Genomic DNA, 26,331 nt, shown 5'->3' with positions numbered 1-26,331 from the left:
TCGTCATTATATGGTCTTATGGTGCGTTTGACATCGATTATGGGCAAACTACACTTTGTAAACACGGGAGCGCGTACATATGCCTTTAAGTTTGTAGTTAAGACCCCTTATTTGGTTCACTTTTCAGTTAATACCGGATCATCGTCTGTCAAAGTCAAACCTGCCCCAAGTAACCATTGAACATGAATGTCTCATTCAATGAAAGGAATGTCAAATGAGAAATGTTCTACATGATGAAGAAGAAATAACGCTAAATGACACATTGTTGAGCATGAGATGACGTCTACAAATGTATTTCTAGTCATGCTCAATAAATATTCACCAATTTCACGCAGATGTGTTCCGTGTTTATTGACTTAAACTACCCCAACCTAGTGACGGGTGTTGACAATCATCGTTTATTCACACACAAGGTCGCCTTCGCTCTCAAAAGCTAGTACAGTCACGCTCTCATTTTTCAACCAAATTGGTTGAAATTTTGGTCAAGTAATCTCCGACGAAGCCCGGACTTCGGTATTGCATTTCAGTTTGGTGGCTTAAAAATTAATTAATGACTTCGGTCATTAAAAATCTGAATTGTAAAAAAATTATTTTTTTATAAAACGATCCAAATTTACGTTCATCTTATTCTCCATTTTCTGATTCCAAAAACATATAAATATGTTATATTTGGATTAAAAACAAGCTCTGAAAATTAAAAATATAAAAATTATGATCAAAATGAAATTGTCAATCAATTTAAAAACACTTTCATCTTATTCCTTGTTGATTCCTGATTCCAAAAACATATAGATATATGTTTGGATTAAAAACACGCTCAGAAAGTTAAAACGAAGAGAGCTACAGAAAAGCGTGCTATCCTTCTCAGCGCAACTACTACCCCGCTCTTCTTGTCAATTTCACTGCCTTTGCCATGAGCGGTGGACTGACGATGTTACGAGTATACGGTCTTGCTGCGTTGCATTGCGTTCAGTTTCATTCTGTGAGTTCGACAGCTACTTGACTAAATGTTGTATTTTCGCCTTACGCGACTTGTTCTTTTTGCCTTTTACTCTTCTTTGGCAGCCCAATCACGGTTTGCTCCCATGGAGTCGCCTTCACGCGGCGGGAGTGTTTTCACCAAGCTACCCCACCCCTTTACTTTTCTTCTTTAATCTTATTTCTGCCTTACCAGTCCTTTCACCTATATTTCCTTCCAAGAAAACTCTCCCTACTATTCCCTGCAGTTTTCCAATTCTTTTCTTGTCTTATTTCTACCTAACTGGACCCATCACCTTTATTTCACTTACCAAAAGTCTTCTTTTCCACATCCTTATTTCTCTGCACCCCGCATGTCGTAAGAGGCGACTAACGGATTCTGTTCCTCCTTTTACCCTTAAGTGGTTCTTGTATAGAATATAGTCAATGTTTGTAAAGATTTTAGTCAAGCAGTATGTAAGAAATGTTTAGTCCTTTGTACTGGAAACTTGCATTCTCCCAGTAAGGTCATATATTGTACTACGTTGCAAGCCCCTGGAGCAATTTTTTTATTAGTGCTTTTGTGAACAAGAAACACTTAACAAGTGGCTCTATCCCATCTCCCCCCTTTCCCCTATCCCATCTCCCCCCTTTCCCTCGTCGCGATATAACCTTCGTGGTGAAAACGACGTTAAACACCAAATAAAGAATCACGGTTTGCAATGATCCTGCTGGTCGTCCCTTCCTCACGGCTTTCAAAGGTGGCAGAATTGTGTCTTGACATTATGAGAAATTAGTGTTTTAGGTAACGTCCGCAAAACTGTTTCTTGTGACGCACAACATTTGCTACCTTCAATTCCAATAGCAAGATTAAAAATCGTATTTTTTTTTTAAAGGCATTTATGGTTTCCCATAAATCCATTTATGTTCTGAATTTGTTTGCGCTAACAACCCAAGGGAGACAACCACTTCACACAATCATACTATGAAACAAGCCAACACCGTGATTGCGAATGTTGTCGCTGGATCTACCCAGCGACTGCATTTTTGAGAAAACCAACGTATTTATACATATCATCAATCAAAAATGCATACTGTTTAGCACCAAATTGTTCGGATACATAATTATCATGTAGGCAACATGTTATTATAAAGTACCCGAAATTGTGAGAGTATCCGGTCGACTAGATGGACAATTGCCTCCCTTATTATATCACACCGGCCTTCTCACAATAAATACTAGCTGCCTTACAGTCACCTGGCAGCAGGTTAAATGCAACATTATTTACATCACAATCATTGAATTTTGTTTTACAGGTTAATGCAACAATATTTACATCACCATCATTGAAATTTGTTTTACACACTGGGGACCAAGTTTCCCCTCTTTTCACATCACTGGCGGTAAAACGCCCTCAAATTGTATGTACAGCAGGAACAAAGTTTGTAAACACTTTTATTGGCCCTCACTTGCCCTGTTTACAGACCCACTGTAAGCCACCAAATGTACCCTTACAGTGAATTTGTATCAGGTTATCTTGCGCCTTACTAGGTATCGCAAAACAAACAACCCAAAACTCAACATGTGCATTGTTTTCAGACAGCACATGCCAGTAACAAAAATAAACAAGTCGCGTAAGGCGAAAATACAATATTTAGTCAAGTAGCTGTCGAACTCACAGAATGAAACTGAACGCAATGCAACGCAGCAAGACCGTATACTCGTGGTCCACCGCTCACGGCATAGGCAGTGAAATTGACAAGAAGAGCGCGCGAGCGGGGTAGTGGTTACGCTATGCTGCATAGCACGCTTTCCTGTACCTCTCTTCGTTTTAACTTTCTGAGCGTGTTTTAATCCAAACATATCATATCTATATATTTTTGGAATCAGGAACCGACAAGGAATAAGATGAAAGTGTTTTTAAATTGATTTCGAAAAAAAAATTTTGATAATAATTTTTATATATTTAATTTTCAGAGCTTGTTTTTAATCCGAATATAACATATTTATATGTTTTTGGAATCAGCAAATGATGGAGAATAAGATAAACGTAAATTTGGATCGTTTTATAAATTTTTAATTTTTTTTACAATGTTCAGATTTTTAATGACCAAAGTCATTAATTAATTTTTAAGCCACCAAGCTGAAATGCAATACCGAACCCCGGGCTTCGTCGAAGATTACTTGACCAAAATTTCAACCAATTTGGTTGAAAAATGAGGGCGTGACAGTGCCGCCTCAACTTTCACGAAAAGCCGGATATGACGTCATCAAAGACATTTATCAAAAAAATGAAAAAAACGTTCGGGGATTTCATACCCAGGAACTCTCATGTCAAATTTCATAAAGATCGGTCCAGTAGTTTAGTCTGAATCGCTCTACACACACACACACACAGACACACAGACACACAGACACACACACGCACATACACCACGACCCTCGTTTCGATTCCCCCTCGATGTTAAAATATTTAGTCAAAACTTGACTAAATATAAAAATGGGCATTCCTTTCCATGGTAATACATTGCACCGTCTACAGACCTGTTGTAAGCCACCAAATGTGCCCTTACAGCAATAGTCAATTTGTAGGAAGGTTATCATGCCCATAATTGTTATACACAAAAGCATCAATATATATACGTTGTTGTCAGTATCGGCAGAACCTTATGTGTTATTAACATATCAATTGAAAAACAATCTTGCGATATTGTAATCTGCAGACCAAATGCAAGCCACCAAATGTGCCCTTGCACTCAATTTGCAGAACCGGCCTCCTGACAGTAGCAACAATTCCAGAAATTGGGTGGCAGGCGGGGTTGAGGTGGAAAACTTTGCGGACTGAGTGGACGCGTTCTTTCTTGTTGACAAGTTGCAGGTGGAAGGAAGCATTGCCTTATGGGTATTCAAACGGTGGTATGACATTTTCGGATTGGGTACGAAACGAGAATTCCTCAACGGTTCACCACTCTTGCCAACCATTCCTTCACATAAATTATATTTATGGTTTCCCATAAATCCATTTATGTTCTGAATTTGTTTGCGCTAACAACCCAAGGGAGACAACCACTTCACACACTCATACTATGAAACAAGCCAACACCGTGATTGCGAATGTTGTCGCTGGATCTACCCAGCGACTGCATTTTTGAGAAAACCAACGTATTTATACATATCATCAATCAAAAATGCATACTGTTTAGCACCAAATTGTTCGGATACATAATCATCATGTAGGCAACATGTTATTATAAAGTACCCGAAATTGTGAGAGTATCCGGTCGACTAGATGGACAATTGCCTCCCTTATTATATCACACCGGCCTTCTCACAATAAATACTAGCTGCCTTACAGTCACCTGGCAGCAGGTTAAATGCAACATTATTTACATCACAATCATTGAAATTTGTTTTACAGGTTAATGCAACATTATTTACATCACCATCATTGAAATTTGTTTTACACACTGGGGACCAAGTTTCCCCTCTTTTCACATCACTGGAGGCTGCTCTCTTCGGAAGCATAATCCTGTGTGATAAAAACCAGGACATATGAAACTTGCTCCATCGGAGATATCATTTCGAGTAATGCCGTCCTGGAACACACCTCCCTAAAAGCGATTAGAAATAGCGCAGAGTGTGACAAGCTGCAATTATAAGCAGAAATTTAATATAGCCAAAATACCGGATTCTCTGACTTAACGGCAGACCGGACCAATCACCTGCTAGCTAATCTGTACCTCCACCGGCAATTTAATATGGAGGCGCCTATATGTACGCGCTCCCGTGTTTACAAAGTGTAGTTTGCCCATAATCGATGTCAAACGCACCGTAAGACCATATAATGACGATATGTCACCATGCGCGGACCATAATACATGCATTACAGCTTGTTCTAGCCTCTGAAAAAGTGAGGATGTCAACAAAGCCGCGGTGTTAGCTCCCTTGCATCAACGTTACATGTGTTGCCAAATCTATAAATAGGACGATCCAGATCAAAATGAAAATTAACATATCTCAACATTGAAGGGGTCCTAGACCACAATATTTTGCAGGGAACTTAATTTAGCATGTCTCCAGCTGTTGGTAAAGCAATTAGCGTGTATAGTCATCGAGTACATATGCCTTTAAAGATTTGGTGGACTCTTTTGATTCATAGTCAAATAAAGTGATTGCAGATCAGATTTGAAAATGGTCTTCGTGTAAATGTCGCGTCACTAGAAACAGTTTTTCACTTCCACAATTTCATCATCCACAAAAAACAACTACTTCTTGATCAAACTTTTTAATACCTTACTTTCTTTATACCAACTATATGGTCTTCAACAGATACAAACTATATAGTGTACTTCAATGAAAACATAAGGCCTAAAAAAAAAATAGGTGTGGTTACGGTAACCCGACCTACCCTATTTTTAGGGGCCGACCCTATAAATTTTTATTACATTTGTCAAAAAAAACACAAAAAAACCCAAGATAACGAGTGCAGAAAACGCAATGAAAGCGAAAGCGCCCGAGTCGCACACTTATTTCCCTGGCAAGTAGGTTTAATTTGTACACATTAGAAAAAAAAGTTAAAAAAAAAAAGTGATTGCCTACCTTCCTACCCTATTCTTTTCGGATATGTTACCGTAACCACACCTATTATTTTTTTTGGCCTAAGCAAAACTTCTGTTTCTTGTGACAAACCATGTGTGACATAATGGTAGATTTAAAGTCACACGTAACAAGAAACAGTTTAGCACAAATTATTTAATCACAAAAACAGGGAGTGGAAGAAACACTATATTCAGTAATATGATGAAACTTGATAAGAAAAAGTGTTTCATTCGTATTGTTTGAATGTATTTTAAAGAAAACAATAAGCAAAACCTGTTTCTCGTAACAAACTGTGTGTCATAGAGGTAGATTTAAAGTCACATGTGACAAGAAAGTTTAATTAGCACAAATCATTTAACCACTAACACAGGGAGTGGAAGAAACACTATATTCAGTAATATGATGAAACTTGATAAGAAAATGTGTTTCATTAGTATTTGTGAATGCCCCTGCTGAGGAGCCTTCTGTGTATCTAGATTCTTTTTGTTTTGCTTGTGTTTTTTAGTCATGCTTCTAGCTTGACTCGCATGCGGCTTTCCGTGGTGGTGGCTTCCCCTTTTTCTGATCTCCTTCTCACCTCTTTTCTTTCACTTTTCTTTCCTTATCTCACTTTTGCACCTATTTGTGCACTTTTGCTACCTCTGTAGTTTCGCGTGCGGGTCTAGCTCGCTCTTTATCTTCTAGTTTTCTTTATTAAGTATGAGCGTCTTGGTACGACCTTTGTTTTTGTTTTACTGACGTTAAATATTGTAACGAACAAATTTATAAACGAGAGTGTGGCCGGCGTTTTTCTGATATTAATTTCATGTGCCTGTATGGCTCACGCTGGACACCGTGGGAGATTTTCCCCGGAGAGCACGGGACGCATGCTTTGTAACAGTAAAACCGTAGTAACGCGCAGTAACTTTTAGTTCACCTCTGTGGTGGATAGCCCGTATTGGTTGTCACTTGCTGGGAAGCCGTTCAGGGAACAACATGTTTTTAGTATAGATAGGTTTTTTGCTCTGTTCCTGGGACCAGTTTTATCAAGTTAATTTGTAATGTTCTGTTTAGTTGCTCGCCTTGAGCCTGTTTGGATTATATTGATGCTGTCAAAGGCGAGTATCCATTTCTGACTCCATGTTGCTCTTATTTACCGAATTCGTGTAATTTTCGTTTCGAATCTTTGTTTGTTTCTTTGTCTTCTTTCAGTTTCTTTGTTTTACGTTTTTATCTATAGATGCAAGGGAAGAGCTGAGACTGTTCTGGTTTATGATTTGACTTTAAAGGCACAGTAAGCCTCCCGTAAACCATCAGAGCTCCCCGAGCGTCTAAATACAGTACAAGCATACTTCCATTTGAACGCTCACCGAACGGGAACATCCTGGCTGCTTTCTGTCGAGCGTGAGACATTTTCCAAGAATTTATTTTCGTAGACTTGTTCCGTTAACAACGGCGCCTCGTTTTTGCGCTAGACCTAACTTTTAAAATCTAAATAATAAATTGACAGCTTGTTACACAAACATTCTTTAATCATAAAAGAATTCGTTTTTCATCAAGACAAGATCAGAACAATTCGAAGTTGTGAAAGTTTAAAAAAAGAAAAGCCCGGAAGCAGGGTCACGCAAGGGTCGTAGCAGACGACGGCCGGTTTATCAGTGCAAATCGCCGTTCCTCTCAACAGTCAAAGGCCATCGCTAGAGTTCTTGTGAACCACAGCCGTTGTTTCGTGCATAAAAAAAACCCGTGCTATTGTAGATAAGCTCACGTCGAGTCGCATTCAAATGACTAACTATGACGACTGCATTGTGAAAAGGGAAAACTGGATCATACGGGTTCACGATGGCTCAGGGGTAAGATAAACCACGCAAAAATAAATTCTTTGAAAATTGTTCGCTCTTTACGGAGGGCACCTAGGATGTTCTCAATTGGTGAGTGTTTAAATGAAATGGTGTTTGTACTGTGTGTAAAAGCCTGACCGTATTTTGTTTGCTAACCTTCTGTAAGATTTTGGTTCATGTTTGCGAGTTGTATTTGTATTTCTCCGTCCTGTAATGTTGGTCAGCTTTCCTTTCACTGCGTGTCGTTTCTTGTTTAGTTAGCCTAGTGTGTCCTACGTTTATTCTATGTTAGGGTTTTCTAGCATATTTTGTCTTGGTGTTCATGATAGCTTTGGTGATTTTTTCTTGATTTGCCGCCATCTTGTATCGGCCGCCATTTTGACGTCCATCTTAGATGTTTATGTTTTTAGGACACCTTTATGTTTAGTTTGATGTTTAGAATTCTAAGTTTAGTTTTTTCTTATCAGTTTCCACCGCTCCGCGCTTCACGCTCCACACTCTACTTTTCTGCGCTCTCACTCAAGCTAGTCATATCTACTCCACATATTAGCATCAATTCATATTCTAAACTTGGATCAGTTTTTCCGCCACGCTCCTCTCCAGGGGCGGATCAGTTCATTTTATGGGGGGGGTTTCCAAAAGTATATTGTGAAGATATGGGTGTGAAGGCGCGAAGCGCCGAGCCGACGGCGCGAAGCGCCTAGCTTGCTAGGGGGGTCCGGGGGCATGCCCCCCCGGAAAATTTTGAAAAAAAGGATGCAAAATGGTGCAAGCTGGTGCATTCTGAGGATGATCATTACTAGTTCCAGGCAGCAGATTTTGTCACTGATTAATACCCAACAAATTGAAACTCAACCCAAAAAAACACACAAAAATATTTTTATTTTTTGGCTGGGGGGGGGTTTCCGGAAACCCCAGAAACCCCCCCTCGTCCGCCCCTGCTCTCCATAGGTTTATCATTATGTTTAGCTTTTTTTATATATTAATATTACGAACTGATTCCTATGACATTGACAAGTATACCAATCCACAATAAACTTTGATTAATTTTTCTATTCAAGTGTTCGTTTTGTTTTGAGCGCGTCGGTTCGGCTTTGTAGCATTCAAAAGACATCTTCCATAATTTACATAAGTCATCTTCAAGATCTTACAGCAACTCAAGGGCAAGCACAGTATTGTTTGAATGTATTTTAAAGAAAACAATAAGCAAAACCTGTTTCTCGTAACAAACTGTGTGTGACATAGAGGTAGATTTAAAGTCACATGTGACAAGAAGCTCCCATGGGGTCGCCTTCACGCGGCGGGAGCGTTTAAACAGAGCTACCCCACCCCTTTACTTCTCTTCTTTTGTCTTATTTCTGACTTACCAGTCCTTTCACCTATATTTCCTTCCAAGAAAACTCTCCCTACTATTCCCTGCAGTTTTCCAATTCTTTTCTTGTCATATTTCTACCTGACTAGATCCATCACCTTTATTTCACTTACCAAAAGTCTTCTTTTCCACATCCTTATTTCTCTGCACCCCGCATGTCGTAGGAGGCGACTAACGGATTCTGTTTCTCCTTTTACCCTTGTTAGGTGGTTCTTGTATAGAATGACTGGTCAATGTTTAAAGATTGGTCAGGCAGTATGTAAGAAATGTTTGGTCCTTTGCACTGGAAACTTGCATTCTCCCAGTAGGGTCATGTATTGTACTACGTTGCAGGCCCCTGGAGCAATTTTTTGATTGGTGCTTTTGTGAACAAGAAACACTTAACAAGTGGCTCTATCCCATCTCCCCCCTTTCCCCTATCCCATCTCCCCTCTTTCCCTCGTCGCGATATAACCTTCGTGGTTGAAAACGACGTTTAACACCAAATAAAGAAAGATGTGACAAGAAACAGTTTAATTAGCACAAATCATTTAACCACATACACAGGGAGTGGAAGCAGCACTATATTCAGCAATATGATGAAACTTAATAAGAACAAGTGTTTCATTAGTATTGTAAATCTTTTTGTTGAAAAAAATTTGATTTATTCATGTTTCCTGTGACAGTTACGTCACATATTGTCACATGTTACGAGAAACATCTGAAATTACACAGAGCCATTATTGCGGCAAATATTTTAAAACAAGTTACTTGACATCTGAATAACATTTGAAATGAATCAAGAAGCAGTAAGCTTCATGTTTGACTCGCATGCGAAGCAAAAGTGAGTCTATGTACTCACCTGAGTCGTCCGTCCGTCCGGAAAACTTTAACGTTGGATATTTCTTGGACACTATTCAGTCTATCAGTACCAAATTTGGCAAGATGGTGTATGATGACAAGGCCCCAATAAACATACATAGCATCTTGACCCAGCTTCAAGGTCAAGGTCGCAGGGGCCATAAATGTTGTCTAAAAAACAGCTATTTTTCCCATTTTTTAAAGGTTTTTGAGATTTAATACCTCGCCTATATATGATATATTGGGCAAAGTAAGCCCCATCTTTTGATACCAGTTTGGTTTACCTTGCTTGAAGGTCAAGGTCACACACAGGAGCTCTTCAAAGTTGATTGTATACATATTTTGAAGTGACCTTGACCCTGAACTATGGAAGATAACTGTTTCAAACTTAAAAATTAACTCAACTCAACTCAAATTTTATTGGGGCACATGTTATGCTTTCATCATGACACATTTGGTCACATATGATCAAGGTCAAGGTCACTTTGACCCTTATGAAATGTGACCAAAATAAGGTAGTGAACCACTAAAAGTGACCATATCTCATGGTAGAAAGAGCCAATAAGCAACATTGTACTTCCTATGTCTTGAATTAACAGCTTTGTGTTGCATGACCTTGGATGACCTTGACCTTGGGTCAAGGTCACATGTATTTTGGTAGGAAAAATGTGGAAAGCAGTTAGTGTATGTCATTGCTAGGTTTAGCTGAAGGTCAAGGTCATGTAAAGGTCAAGCATGTGAGTCGTATGGGCTTTGCCCTTCTTGTTTGTAAAGCAACACAGCAAGTACAAACATTTGGTCTTCTGTTTCTTGTGACAATCTTGTCAACACATGCAACATAAATGTAATCCATTATACAAATTATTTATTTATTATCATTGCTTAACATCTAGCTGACCACGGAGAGCCGTCTCAAGACGTCCCCACGCTGCCAACTAAAAAACATCATTGGATCGGTATGTCCCTGGCCCCGTAGATGAAGCAAGTTTATATGGCCATAAAATTGGGAGGCGCTGGAAACGTTGAGGTAGTATCCTCTATTTTTCAAAACCAGGTTAAAAGGAAAGTATAAAAGGAATTTAGACGTTATACATCAGCATGCACGATAGTGTGAAAGAAAAACAATCATTAGTTACAACACTTTTGAGAGCAGCACCAATAATTGTTGAACTCTTGTCAAACTGGCTATTGACAAATAAACTAATTCAAAACTTTTGATTAGCACCCAAATTAGTGATGACTACTTATTGTATTGTCATTAACGCATAAAACTTTGACAAACACACTTGACTAGCACCAACATTAGTTGCAAACTGTGTTGTCAATTCACTTTAACACATCAGGCTGTGGACAAATAAAAACACAACCAAAAACTTGACGAACCAAAATTAGTTAATTGTGTTGCCAATTCAAAAACAATGGCAAGTCATGGAAAAGGTCAGACAAACACCACCAAAACTGAACTAGCACCAAAACGCGCTGTTTAGAAATGAAAATGTTGGTGTTACACGTATTTTGTGTCAAACATTTGACTAGCACCAATTACAAACACCAGTAAACTCTGGTATCGGTGAAAACATTCATTGTCAAAATAATCAATTGGAAACATTGAAAATAAAATATTTTGAAAGTTGAAAATGGGAGACATAAGTGTAACAGTTGAAATTACCAGTAATTATTCTCAGTCTCAGAAGCACACACTTCAAACATGAGGAAATGTGAAGAAAATTGTTCGCCCATCCTGCTGCATGGTGTAGTCATCGAGGATCTCTGTGATGTCCGAGAGTGGCAAGAAGAAGCTGCCTCTAGCGGAGTCCGGTCTTTTCCATGACTTGCCATTGTTGCACTTCACCAAGTACACTCCCCAAGCTCCTCGTTGTCCATGAACGGCAGTCTCACCTGATGTTAACTGCAAGAACAAAGCAGTCATGGAGCACCTTCACAATTAACATTCAATTATGTGCTTCAAATAACAAATGTACAATGCGTTTTTATGCACTCAGAAAATCCAGAGTAGCGTAATTATTGTTTTCAGTTTGACTGTATCTGTTTATGTCTGCTTTCGGGTTGAGAGTGCGCTGTGTTATTGCCGCATTTCTTGTTTCAAATTATTTTTGTTTGTTGAAAGCACACCAAGAACAAAATATCTTGTGGAAAATGAAAATGTATACATCTTATCTAAGTAAAATCAAATCAATTGCAATGAAGATGAATATATAAATTCTGTGAATTTACATTCGAACAAAATAAAATCATCATAGCAATGTGAACAGGAAAGCTTCACTAACTTTATATAACTTATCATTACACTTGTCAATAGTAATATTTTTTTGGATAAGAACAAATTCACTAAACCACAACATTATGTTATATAACTTATAAATAAAGAAAATGCCAATATTTCAGTTCTTACCTCTGCGACGTAGAGAAGAGGAATTTTGGTCTCTTTCACACCCGTCGCATGTTGCACTCGTGCAAGCACGAAATCGCTTGCAGCCAGCTTCGATCCAAAACCTTATCTAGTTAAAGCAATAACTTATGTACATATTTGAGTTTTTTTTTTGTATAAAATGCCAATTAGCAAATTGTATGTGAAACTATTTTTAAAAATTAGTCTCTCGTTCGAAACAAGATTATAATTGTCGAAAAAAATAAATATATATATATATATATATATGTTGTAGTCCAAGTTGAAAACTCCAGACCATATGAGTAAAAAACACATGTATGTAACAAATGGGTGGTGCCTGTTATCGTCCATGTGGTTTTGATATGAAATAAAAAAAATATAATTTTTTATGAATTGTTGAATGAATTTTTTTTTTTTTTTAACATCATCGTGATTCTGTGTTGTCTCTGTCAGAAAGATGCCAAGTTCTACAACCGTTGTCGGAAAATCTTGCTCTGTTTAAGAATAAGAAGAATAAGAAGAATACTTTATTATCTCATAGAGAAATTCAGGGGTGGTACATAACAGTAATACAAACAAGACATTGATTTTACATAAAACATATAGCACTATATAACATGAACATCTTTAAAGCTCTGCGCTTACATATTCTCGCACACCTACGCGTATAAAGAACTATGGCTAAACATCATTGCAAAATATCATAACATACAATATATCGCAGGAAATATACGGTTGTAGGTTACTTCCCGTTGTATGGTCACTCTCTCTCTCTCACTCACTCTCACTTTCTCTCTCAGTCTCTCTCTCACTCACTCTCACTCAGTCTCACTCAGTCACTCAGTCACTCACTCTTAGTCTCACTCTCTCTCTTTCTCTCTCTCTCTCTCTCTTATTGTGCCGTGTTTATTTAGTCGTTTGTGTGCGTGTGTGTGTGTGTGTTTATGTATTTCGCTATTGTGCCGTATATATCTTGTGGATTTGGCGACCTGTAACACCACACACTCACACACACAAACACACTCACAAACACACAAACACACGCACACTCACAAACACACGCACACTCACAAACACACGCACACTCACAAACACACGCACACACACAAACACACGCACACACACAAACACACGCACACATACACACTCACTTCACAAAGAGAGAGTCTTTTAAATCACCATTTTTGTTATCTCCCCTGCACTGTCCGTTGTTAGTATGGTTAGTCTTTAGACTTCTATGCTGGGGGATAACTCCAGTCTTATTGTCTTCCCCTAGCCCCAGAAAATGTCTGTCTTGTGTAGGGATACAACTCGTCTGCTTTGACAGCATTTAATTTGTGTGCTTTTATTCAATCTGGTAATTATGTATTGTTTAGGACTGTGTTTTTAGGATTTTAATCAATTATGAACAGAAACATTTATTGTTGAGAACATACGTTTCTGTTGGTGTGGAAAAAGGAACTGGAAATATTATTATGGTGTTTTTCCCTTGTGACACGCGGCCCGGGTAGTAGTAGTGTTGATACCTTTTCGGAAAGTGTTCTCATCACTAAAAATGAAGAACGGGCAATCTCTCGTTCTCTGATGAATGCATTGCCACTAAAATTGCACAATGAATGGTAACAATTCCGAGCCAAAAGATGTGATGTACACTGAAAACTAAACAACAGGAGCTGGATTATTCTGTTTCCCTTGTGGCACGCACCGGGTAGTAGTGTTGATACCTTTTCGAAAAGTGTTCCCATCACTAAAAATGAAGAACGGGCAATCTCTCGTTCTCTGATGAATGCATTATAAATTATAATGTTCAACTTTATTTTTAGACTCGAAATCAAACACACACTCCAAGAATGACAAGGAAGGAAACAAACAAACTTCACACAATTTAAAACGGAATTACCCAAAGAATTCAGAATTGAGAAAAAAGAAAGAAACGGGGAACCTTTCACCGTCATTTCTGTGTCGAAGTTGTGTCTGGTCATTACTAATGTATACTGGGGGAGAGAGTAACTTTTCGTCGCCGCTCACTACAATTACCCACATATATCAGTCATCTCAATCAAAAAAGTTTTAAGAAGAAGAAGACGAAGAACAACTATACTCTCACTCCCATCATAAATTATAATGTACAACTTTATTTTTAGACTCGAAATCAAACACACACTCCAAGAATGACAAGGAAGGAAACAAACAAACTTCACACAATTTGAAACGGAATTACCCAAAGAATTCAGAATTGAGAAGAAAGAAAGAAAAACGGGGAACCTTTCACCGTCATTTCTGCGTCGAAGTTGTGTCTGGGCATTACTAATGTATACTGGGGGAGAGAGTAACTTTTCGTCGCCGCTCACTACAATTACCCACATATATCAGTCATCTCAATCAAAAAAGTTTTAAGAAGAAGAAGACGAAGAACAACTATACTCTCACTCCCATAAATTATAATGTACAACTTTATTTTTAGACTCGAAATCAAACACACACTCCAAGAATGACAAGGAAGGAAACAAACAAACTTCACACAATTTGAAACGGAATTACCCAAAGAATTCAGAATTGAGAAGAAAGAAAGAAAAACGGGGAACCTTTCACCGTCATTTCTGTGTCGAAGTTGTGTCTGGGCATTACTAATGTATACTGGGGGAGAGAGTAACTTTTCGTCGCCGCTCACTACAATTACCCACATATATCAGTCATCTCAATCAAAAAAGTTTTAAGAAGAAGAAGACGAAGAACAACTATACTCTCACTCCCATCATAAATTATAATGTACAACTTTATTTCTAGACTCGAAATCAAACACACACTCCAAGAATGACAAGGAAGGAAACAAACAAACTTCACACAATTTGAAACGGAATTACCCAAAGAATTCAGAATTGAGAAGAAAGAAAGAAACGGGGAACCTTTCACCGTCCTTTCTGTGTCGAAGTTGTGTCTGGGCATTACTAATGTATACTGGGGGAGAGAGTAACTTTTCGTCGCCGCTCACTACAATTACCCACATAATTATATCAGTCATCTCAATCAAAAAAGTCTAGACTCGAAATCAAACACACACTCCAAGAATGACAAGGAAGGAAACAAACAAACTTCACACAATTTGAAACGGAATTACCCAAAGAATTCAGAATTGAGAAGAAAGAAAGAAAAACGGGGAACCTTTCACCGTCATTTCTGCGTTGATATTATGTCAGGACATTTAAGTACGATGATCCATATCGACCCAGCACAAAACTTAATGCACACGAAACAGCACACCTGTGATGCGGCACCCAAAAAAGAAATCCTTTACTTCCAGTTTCTCTCTCTCACTCGCTCTCAACTCAAAGCCACACATGGTGAGATAAATATCGACCCAGCACAAAACTTAATGCACACGAAACAGCACACCTGTGATGCGGCACCCAAAAAAGAAATCCTTTACTTCCAGTTTCTCTCTCTCACTCGCTCTCTGTCAGGACATTTAAGTACGATGATCCACACATAAAAAAAGTGCTGTGCAAGGATATATGCTTCTGACAAAAGAGAACTTCTGTTTATTCTTTATTTTTAGACTCGAAATCAAACACACACTCCAAGAATGACAAGGAAGGAAACAAACAAAAACTTCACACAATTTGAAACGAAATTACCCACAAAGAAAAAAGAAAATTCAGAATTGAGAAGAAAGAAAGAAAGGGGGAACCTTTCACCGTCATTTCTGCGTTGATATTATGTCAGGACATTTAAGTACGATGATCCACACACAAAAAAGTGCTGTGCAAGGATATATGCTTCTGACAAAAGAGAACTTCTGTTTATTTGGCCCCAAAACTCGCTTCCGAAAGAATTTCAACAATGAGTCTTTGTGTTAGTAGTGGAGGTGGTGGTGTTAGTGACTTTTGAGCACTTTGCTAAAAAAAAAGTACTTATAAAATATAGGATTCTGGCCAAATGAGAACTACTTTTTTTTTTATAGTCCCAAAACTCGCTTCCGAAAGAATTGTAACAACAAAAAGTCTTAGTGTTATGTGTTTGTAGTGACTTTTTTTTTTTAAACTCAAACCCGTGGCTAAAAGCATTAAGTTTAAACATCTCATCTGTTGTGCTTTTGTTTTTCGGTTTGCTTTGGTGGTACGAATGTTTGCGGCTATTCTCTCTCGCACAACGTTAACTGAGCATCGTGTCTGTTGATCTGAAAAGAAAGGGGGAAAATATTCTTTCATACGAATTTTCCTTTTTGGTGGGAGAAAAGACGGCTTATGAACTGTATAAGTGCAGCAGTTTCTGTACAGCGCGGCGGCATGATGCCGCGAATTCCTTCTCCTTGTCCTTGAACCCCCGCGGGCGGTCGTTGACCCTGCAGAGTTCTCGCAGCTTCCTTCTCCGCCTGTCAGAGATTTTCTCCCCTTACAGGCGCGCGGGCCCTGTGTACGCCAGTTTATTGATTGCGATTTTATCTTTGTGTTGATGGTGTGAAATAAAGTCTTAGTGTTTGGTGGTTGTTAGTGACTTTTACTGAGCACAATGCTAAAAAGAAAGTAATGTGATCAAAATGAGAACTTCTTTTTTTTTTTTTTTTTTTTGTAAACGATATATCTCTCTGCGCGGAGGAATATCATGATTATTATTTTTAGCAGCCAATCAAAATAGTGCTAATGCGGACTTTTTTTTCTCGTAGGAATAATGATCAGTGCTTCGGTTCCAACCAATCAAAACGCCCGAGAGAAAACCGACCGACCAATCATAACCAAAAACACAAATCAACCAATCACAGGACTCCTCGATCTTACCTCAACATTAATCATTTTAATATATCAAGCAGATAACCACGGGAGAGGGTGGGGTTGACTGGTGGACGTCAGACTGACAACATCTCCCAACGACCGGAGTGGAAAAATAAGTCCCAGTATAATAATAAGACAAACAAAAAGAACAAAAAGCGATAAGAATAAAAAGACAAAATAAGAACAAAAGGCAAAAGAAGAATCAAACGACCAATTTAGGGACTTTGTACAGAAACGAAGCGAGTTGGACCCCATTAACAGAGACAAAGAGCAAAGCCACAAATGGTGAGATAAAACCCGACCCAACACAACCCTTAATGCACACGGAACAGCACACCTGTGATGCCCCAGGGAAAAAGATATCGATTACTCCCAGTCTCTCTCTCGGCTCACTGCTCACTCTCAACTCCGAGTCTCTGAGAGAACATACGTTTCTGTTGACGGTGTGGAAAAGGGAACTGGAAATATTATTATGCTGTTTTTCCCTTGTGGCACGCCGGCCCGGGTAGTAGTGTTGATACAAGTTTTCGGAAAGTGTTACCATCACTAAAAATGAAGAACGGGCAATCTCTCATTCTCTGATGAACGCATTGTCGCACTAAAATTGCACAATGAATGCTAACAATTCCGAGCCAGAAGAAGTTGTAAAGATGTACACAACTAAACAACGAAAGTTTTAGTCGTATAGGAGCTGGAAATATTATCATTCTCTCTCTCTCTCTCTCTCTCTCTCTCTCTCTCTCTCTCTCTCTCTCTCTCTCTCTCTCTCTCTCTCTCTCTCTCTCTCTCTCTCTCTCTCTCTAAAGAACTGGAAATATTATCACACAGCAGTAGCAGCGTTGATAAAAACAGAATATGTTTCCCGTTCATTATTTCTGATTTGATCGAATATTAGTTTCTGGAAGATGATGTGAGGCCCCAAAGTGGGAGATATGTTTCCGCTTTTAAAAGGTGAACGTGCGGCAAGCATATAACTTGTTTAAGGGGGAAAGAATTAGCAGTGCAGTTTCTGTACAGCGCGGCGGCATGATGCGAATTCCTTCTCCTTGTCCTTGAACCCCCGGGCGGTCGTTGACCCTGCAAGTTCTCGCAGCTTCCTTCACAAAACAGCACACCTGTGATGCCCCAGGGGAAAAACATATCGATTACTCCCAGTCTCTCTCTCGGCTCACTGCTCACTCTCAACTCCGAGTCTCTGAGAGAACATACGTTTCTGTTGACGGTGTGGAAAAGGGAACTGGAAATATTATTATGCTGTTTTTCCCTTGCGGCACGCCGGCCCGGGTAGTAGTGTTGATACAAGTTTTCTCAGTCTCTCTCGGCTCACTCACTCTCAACTCAGTCTCTGAGAGAACATATACGTTTCTGTTGACGGTGTGGAAAAGGAACTGGAAATATTATCATGCTGTTTTTCACTTGCGGCACGCCGGCCCGGGTAGTAGTGTTGATACAAGTTTTCGGAAAGTGTTCCCATCACTAAAAATGAAGAACGGGCAATCTCTCGTTCTCTGATGAACGCATTGTCGCACTAAAATTGCACAATGAATGCTAACAATTCCGAGCCAGAAGTTGTGAGATGTACAAAACTAAACAACAAAAGTTTAGTCGTAGGAGCTAAAAATATTATCATTCTGTTTCCCTTGCGGCACGCACCCGTAGTGTTGATGCCTTTTCGGAAAGTGTTACCATCACTAAAAATGAAGAACGGGCAATCTTTCATTCTCTGATGAATGCATTACCGCACTAAAATTGCACAATGAATGCTGATAAAAACAGAATATGTTTCCCGTTCATTATTTCTGATTTCATCGAATATTAGTTTCTGGAAGATGATATGAGGCCCCAAAGTGGGAGATATGTTTCCGCTTTTAAAAGGTGAACGTGCAAGCATATAACTTGTTTATGAGGGGGGAAAGAATTAGCAGGAACGATTCTTACAGCAATTGGAACATGTCCCGTGCGGCTTGGAAAGGAAAGGGAGAAAAAAGAGGGAAGGGGTTTACACAAGTCGAAAAGATTCTTCACTGTCGTTTGAACGGGGCCCTGGGATATCCTTCTACATGTGTTATTGTGTGTTATTGTGTGTTATTGTTTGTTATTGTTTGCTGTTATAAATACACTTAAACAAAATAACCCCCACTCCGATTCGGACCCAAATTTTGAAAAACTTTGTTTTGATACAAGATTTTCTTCTCGACATAAAAAGTCACGCTGAAACCCCGTAATGTCTTAGTTAGAAAATGTGTCTTCATCGGCTCAAAATTTCATTGTAATCTATAGCGAGGGTTCTTCTGGGGTTTTCAACATGGCGGGTATATACTACAAACAAACACACACACACCAAATGACACCCCCCCCCCCTTAAAACTCAAAGGGGGGGGTCTTTATCAGACGTAGGGTTTACCATCTAACAGATAGTGAAGCATGCAATACGAAATTACGACATGCAGGTTTTCAATTGATATTTTTGCAAAGTATCTGTAAAAGCATGTGTGCCTCTGTGCGTGCCTGCTTTCATGGGGTGCCTGTATCCTAAGCAATTTGAGGATTTCTTTTATCTCACACTGTTGATTGTTGTCATACCTTTCAACGGTGAAAATTAGGATTTAAAATGGATTTAATGTTAATTGTAAATATTGAATTTAACGATAACGAGTTGTATAGTGAGATTGAGGAATACAGCCGAGTAAATGAAAGCTATAGGTTTTCAAGATTCAAATGATAATGTACTAGCAGAAAAGACAATAATGTCAAAAGTCACGGTTGTTTTAGAACCCGTCACAGTTTGATCATGATAAGGACTTAAAAGGAACGTGATGTACGGGTTTTTTGTATTATTATGCGATAGGCTGGCACGCGTTTGACCATTTGCAAGCTTTCACAATGATTATTGTTTGTGGTAAAAATTAGAAAGGAAATAGTCACCCGATGTTGAATAACCAATGGAAACGTGTACAAGAAAACCGAAGGTCACAGAATAGACGGCCAACGAATAGGCTAGACTCGGAGAAAGGATTGCGTGAATTATCGCTCTCTCTCTCTCTCTCTCTCTGTCCTGACCACTTGAAGAAGTATAAGACCTGTGCCTAAATTAGCCAAGGTGTATGACGATAGGATAGGAAAATAGAATCTGAATATATTTTGTTGTGATTACTCTCAAAGTAAATTCTTAAATTGTTTTCCTGAATTGTGTGTGTTACAGTATCCCATGCTTTAAGCTCCTTTCTCGTCTTTGAAATGTTATTTTCTCTCTAGTCTAAACCGCCTGTGTGATGTCAGTTATATGTGTGTGTACTTTCGGTTCGTGTGTGTTCGTTGCGGTACACGGCCCACCACGGTGGTGACCGATCGCCAAGACACCCACGCCACAACAAAACACACCACAACGGCATCACCACTCCTACCTACTCATGCACCATATACATTCACACACTAACTCAACGGCACAGCCGCGGAACAGCCATGACGATACGCACCACAACGCGCGAGACATATCAGCACACACAAAAACATGCTATACATACATATAAACACACACGCACCAGGCAATATGTTTTGTGCATTATGTTCGTTTAAAAAAAAATAAAACTTTGTCATATCAACTATTTGAGTTATAGTTAATATCATTGTACGGATGTGTGACGCGTGGCAGTGAGAGTTTGCTTTTATGTTGTTTTTTCTTATATTGTAAAGTGTTCTGTGTGACTATATCATGTGTAAGCATCTCCAAACCACAATAATAATGCTTGTGATACACCATCACATTTTAAAAATAAAGGAAATTTACTCTCATCCACACCTTACAATTCTAAAATAATAACAACATTCATTTCTTCTGCCTGGTTAGTGAAGGAAGGCGCGTGTGACCACTGTCCCGGCTGGCTTTCTTTTACATTACATTGTCCTTTTAGAAATGAGGATAACAAACTTTCGCTCAATCGTGTTCGTATGAAAAACAACTCCAAAAAACATCCATGATATTGAGATGTAGTAGTAGTAGTAGTAGTAGTAGTAGTAGTAGTAGTATAGTAGCCTGACCGAGAGTTGTTCGAGAAAAAAGAAAGGTGACGTGTTACTACGAATAACCTTCCCGGACTCGTTATTGAGGCGGTCGTGTGTGTGTGTGTGTGTGCATATTATTTCAGCTTCTATTTCGTAGAAGTCTATATCTTCTTTTTTTTGTTTTGTTGTGGAAGCTTGTGATGTGTGTCTACCCGTCTTCGACTTTGTTGGGTTGGTGGTTTTTTCCTTCTCTTGTTTTTTTTTTTTAAGTCAGATTTGACCGTGTAATAACTTTGATGATGGTGTTTTTCCGCTTGGATTGTGTTTTTTCCCCCCCTCCTCTTCATTTTGCTTTTTTTGTTGTCAGATTTCGGGACGGTGATACTCCGATTCGGACCCAAATTTTGAAAAACTTTGTTTTGATACAAGATTTTCTTCTCGACATAAAAAGTCACGCTGAAACCCCGTAATGTCTTAGTTAGAAAATGTGTCTTCATCGGCTCAAAATTTCATTGTAATCTATAGCGAGGGTTCTTCTGGGGTTTTCAACATGGCCAAATGTGATCTCAGGCAGTGTAGGGATAGTGAAAATATAACAGGAGATTAGAACGAAGAATTCTCCACTTGGGCTATAACATAGTCTTAAAAAACAGTAATGTCTCGTCTTTGTGTGTGTGTGTGTGTGTGTGTGTAAAGAATAGATATTCGTTGGACACCAAACAGATTTAAAAAAAAAAGAGTAGCTAAAAAAACACACACAATTTTTCTTATTATGTGTATAAGCAGCAACACAAACTAATTCTCCGCTAATTCTCTACCCCGCGTGATCCAATGAAAGTAACCTCTCTCTCGAGCTGTACATGTGGTCAAAGGGGGGCAACCACAGTTCTCATAACGGTGATATCAACAGTTCTCTCTCTGCGCGCGTGTGTGTGTGTGTTTATATGAGAAAGGTTTTTACATCCGCCAAAATGGTTTTCTCACACAAAGGACAACATGAAAAGTTATTGCCGCACTCCATACAGTAATGAAAATGTCCACAGGGAAGAAAGGTTTGAGATCGGGGTTTTTCAAAACAACACCAACAAAGTTCTCCTCGCTTCAGACGCCTGTTTTCTGCCAAGACCACCAAATACTTTGGTGCGGCGGCATCAGAAGAAATTAGTGGCTCGTTTGTCGTAGAGCAGACTTTATTTTCTGCAGTAGAAACATCTTTATTTGTAGAAATTCGCTGTGATGACGGCGGCAGAGTCTCGCTGTCCGCAGCATTGTCTTCTTGGTTTGTTGCTTCGACAGCTAACATCAACGTTTGTATGTCAATGGTTTCGTTGTTTCGGATGAAGAGTCTAGCTGCAGCGAGCACGTGTTCTCGAGAATAACCGAATTCTGAATGTAAAACTTCAAAATATGGTTGTTGGGTTATGTGTAGGTCTAACTGCTCATCCCGCAATGATGAGAGCGGCAATACACCGGCCGATTCCCTTCCATTTAAAAAAAAAAAAAAAACACACAAGAAACAAGGACACCACGTGATGATCAGCAGTATTATAAGAGGCCCGGCAGCAGAACTGACTGACTCAGTACTCCACCATACTAGCTATTTATGACACTTTCCGAAAAGGGGGAAGGGAGGAGAGAAAATGAAGCAAAAACTTCTTCGTAATTATTGGCAGCGGGAACGACTAAACAGTAATAACCTACGGCGGCGGGTCGTTCAGTTTTTACAAAAGTGGTCTCCGGCAAAGTTCTTATCCCTACAACAAATTACTCTGAAACTGACTACATTAATTCATCTCTTTGACGAGCTTGTAGTATTGCAACTTCACTATGATCGAAGACTGTGCGTTGTGACCTACAACAAAGGCGTACTTGAAACGAACAAAGTCTATTCGCCAGAAAGGAGAAACTCATCTACTAATAAGTTACAAGAAACCTCACCAAAATCAGTGTTTCGCAAAATACTCTCAAACGTTGGACAAAACGAACTGTAATACTCGCGACGACGCAACGTCCATCTCCAAAACCCAAACGATGATTGTGTGTGTTGTTTGTTGTCTACCCTTTTTTTTTTTTTTGTTCCGGGTGAGTCTGACGCTCGCCCTTCTATGGTGCCGGTTGAGTCTGCTCTGCGTTCGCGTGGATTTTTAAACAAATTGACCAAAGTGTTTTCATGCGTCATTTTTTAGAAGATTCTTTATGCCGCGCATATAACTTAACTTTGATCCGAAATCGGGCATCCAAATCGGTATACATTCCCTGCTTGACAGGCTTCGCGGCAGCAGCCTTGCAATACCATTTGGCGTTGTCAACACTACACCAGAAAAAAGTCCGTGCGTGCGTTTTCTCTGTAAAATTTTACAAGAGCACCAGCTATTATAGAATCTCACCCCTTTACTTTTACTGTTTTTGAGGAGAAAAACCTAAAAATTTGAAACAAAATTAAAGAAATGAAATAAGAAATCAGGAGGACCTTTTTTCCGTCATTTCTGTGTTGATGTCTTGTGTCAGGACATTAATGTATACTTGTAACTTTTCACCCGATACAACCATCAGCCATCTCAAACAAAAGTTTTAAAAAGAAGAACGAGATGAAGAGCAACTCCTCACTCAAGAAATTATAATGTACAACTTTATTTTAGACTCGAAATCAAACCCACAAACAAGAATGACAAGGGAAAAAAACCTCACACAATTTGAAACAAAATTAAAGAAATGAAAAAAAAAAATCAGAATTTCCCCGTTCTTTTTCTGTGCCGATGTCTTGTGTGGTGACTTTTTAGCGTGCTGCTAAAAACAGTGTTGTATCACGATATGGACATATATTATTCTGACAAAAAGAAGAACTTCTTTTTATTTGGACAACTCGCTTCACAGAATTTCAAAACAAAAAGTCATTGTGTTGTTAGTGTAGTGAAAAGGGAAGAGCAGGAACAATTCTTAGAGCGAGAGTTTAATAAAAAGAAATAAACAAAACGAAATGATTCATTCCCTCTGTGGCACGCAGCACCACCAGCAGCAGCTCCCTTAACACAGACAAAGAACAAACCAAACAATTGTGAGAGGAAAAATGATGAGCTAAAAGTTGTGAGATGAAAAATGACAAAAACAAAACGTGGATGCACACGAAAGAAAGCCAATTCTTAGAGCGAGAGTTTAATAAAAAGAAAGAAACAAAACGAAATGGTTCATTCCCTCTGTAGCACGCAGCACGCAGCGTTGAAAATAAACCAGAATGTGTTTCTGTGGTGAGAGAGAGAAAAAAAGGAGAGCAGGAACGATTCTTATAGCGAGAGAACATGCCAAAATTAGTTGCAGCTTGGAAAGGGAGAGCACAATTTAGTTTGTTGGAACAAGGAGTCAAACAAAACGAAGCGAGTTCAGCCCCTTAAGAGAGACAAAGAGCAAACCAAACAATTGTGAGAGGAAAAATGATGAATACAATTTGATGCCCAGCAAATTTACAATACAGGGAACTTGAGCTAAAAGTTGTGAGATGAAAAATGACAAAAACAAAACGTTGATGCACACGAAAGAAAGTCCTTTTCAGCCAAAAGTTGCAATATACACAAAACAACAGTTGAGTCATACTACGACTAGACAATAAAACGGAAAAAAAGAGCAGGTCGTGATTCATTCCCTCTGTGGCACCGGACGCAGCAGCATCAATAAGCCAGGATGTGTTTCTGTGGTGGGAGAGAAAAAAAAAAAAGGGGGGGCGAGCAGGAACAATTAGTCAACAAAACGGAGCGAGTTGAGCCGACAAAGAGCAAACCAAACAATTGTGAGAGGAAAAATGATGAACAAACTTTTGATGCACGGCAAATTTACAAAACAAGGAACTTGAGCCTGATTGAAATACTTGAAAAACGTGTCAATAACTGATTCTGTTGCTGTTGATGATGATGACACGTCATGTCCTACGCGTAAAAACGACAACGAATTGATAGCGAGAACTGAGAAAAAGACGGAAGAAGCATGAATGAGTTAATTGCGGTAGGACGGCACGAACGACTATAGGGCTCGCTATCACAGACTACAGCAGATCCCGTGCAACGATTGGTTCAAAAGTATGTAGTATCAGCCCCGAGGTCTGTACTAGTGAGATAAACTTCGCGGCCGTTACTTTTTAGAGGTGGTTTGGGTGATGAGGAAGAATTCGTTTGGCGGGCGAGAATCCTACCTCATCATCCAACGCAATCTCTGTGGCTACTACTTCGGGCAAAAAGTCACGGTTGAGTTAAACCTGACCGAGAAGGAAAAAGATTCCATACCAATCGTGGAGTAGAACGATTGATCGATTTTCAACCTCTGTTGTATCCAAACAATCGAGAAGCAGAAGAGTATGGTGAGATTTTCACGGATGAGTTGTTCGTATTGCTTCAGAGTTTTCAGATATTTACTGAAGTAGATCTGATTGAAACATATGTTGTAGTCCAAGTTGAAAACTCCAGACCATATGAGTAAAAAACACATGTATGTAACAAATGGGTGGTGCCTGTTATCGTCCATGTGGTTTTGATATGAAATAAAAAAAATATAATTTTTTATGAATTGTTGAATGAATTTTTTTTTTTTTTTAACATCATCGTGATTCTGTGTTGTCTCTGTCAGAAAGATGCCAAGTTCTACAACCGTTGTCGGAAAATCTTGCTCTGTTTAAGAATAAGAAGAATAAGAAGAATACTTTATTATCTCATAGAGAAATTCAGGGGTGGTACATAACAGTAATACAAACAAGACATTGAATTTACATAAAACATATAGCACTATATAACATGAACATCTTTAAAGCTCTGCGCTTACATATTCTCGCACACCTACGCGTATAAAGAACTATGGCTAAACATCATTGCAAAATATCATAACATACAATATATCGCAGGAAATATACGGTTGTAGGTTACTTCCCGTTGTATGGTCACTCTCTCTCTCTCACTCACTCTCACTTTCTCTCTCAGTCTCTCTCTCACTCACTCTCACTCAGTCTCACTCAGTCACTCAGTCACTCACTCTTAGTCTCACTCTCTCTCTTTCTCTCTCTCTCTCTCTCTTATTGTGCCGTGTTTATTTAGTCGTTTGTGTGCGTGTGTGTGTGTGTGTTTATGTATTTCGCTATTGTGCCGTATATATCTTGTGGATTTGGCGACCTGTAACACCACACACTCACACACACAAACACACTCACAAACACACAAACACACGCACACTCACAAACACACGCACACTCACAAACACACGCACACTCACAAACACACGCACACACACAAACACACGCACACACACAAACACACGCACACATACACACTCACTTCACAAAGAGAGAGTCTTTTAAATCACCATTTTTGTTATCTCCCCTGCACTGTCCGTTGTTAGTATGGTTAGTCTTTAGACTTCTATGCTGGGGGATAACTCCAGTCTTATTGTCTTCCCCTAGCCCCAGAAAATGTCTGTCTTGTGTAGGGATACAACTCGTCTGCTTTGACAGCATTTAATTTGTGTGCTTTTATTCAATCTGGTAATTATGTATTGTTTAGGACTGTGTTTTTAGGATTTTAATCAAT

This window comes from Littorina saxatilis, unplaced genomic scaffold (genome assembly GCF_037325665.1).
Source record: "Littorina saxatilis isolate snail1 unplaced genomic scaffold, US_GU_Lsax_2.0 scaffold_320, whole genome shotgun sequence".
NCBI classification, from domain to species: Eukaryota; Metazoa; Mollusca; class Gastropoda; order Littorinimorpha; family Littorinidae; genus Littorina; species Littorina saxatilis.
Note: the sequence above shows the minus strand (reverse complement) of the source record.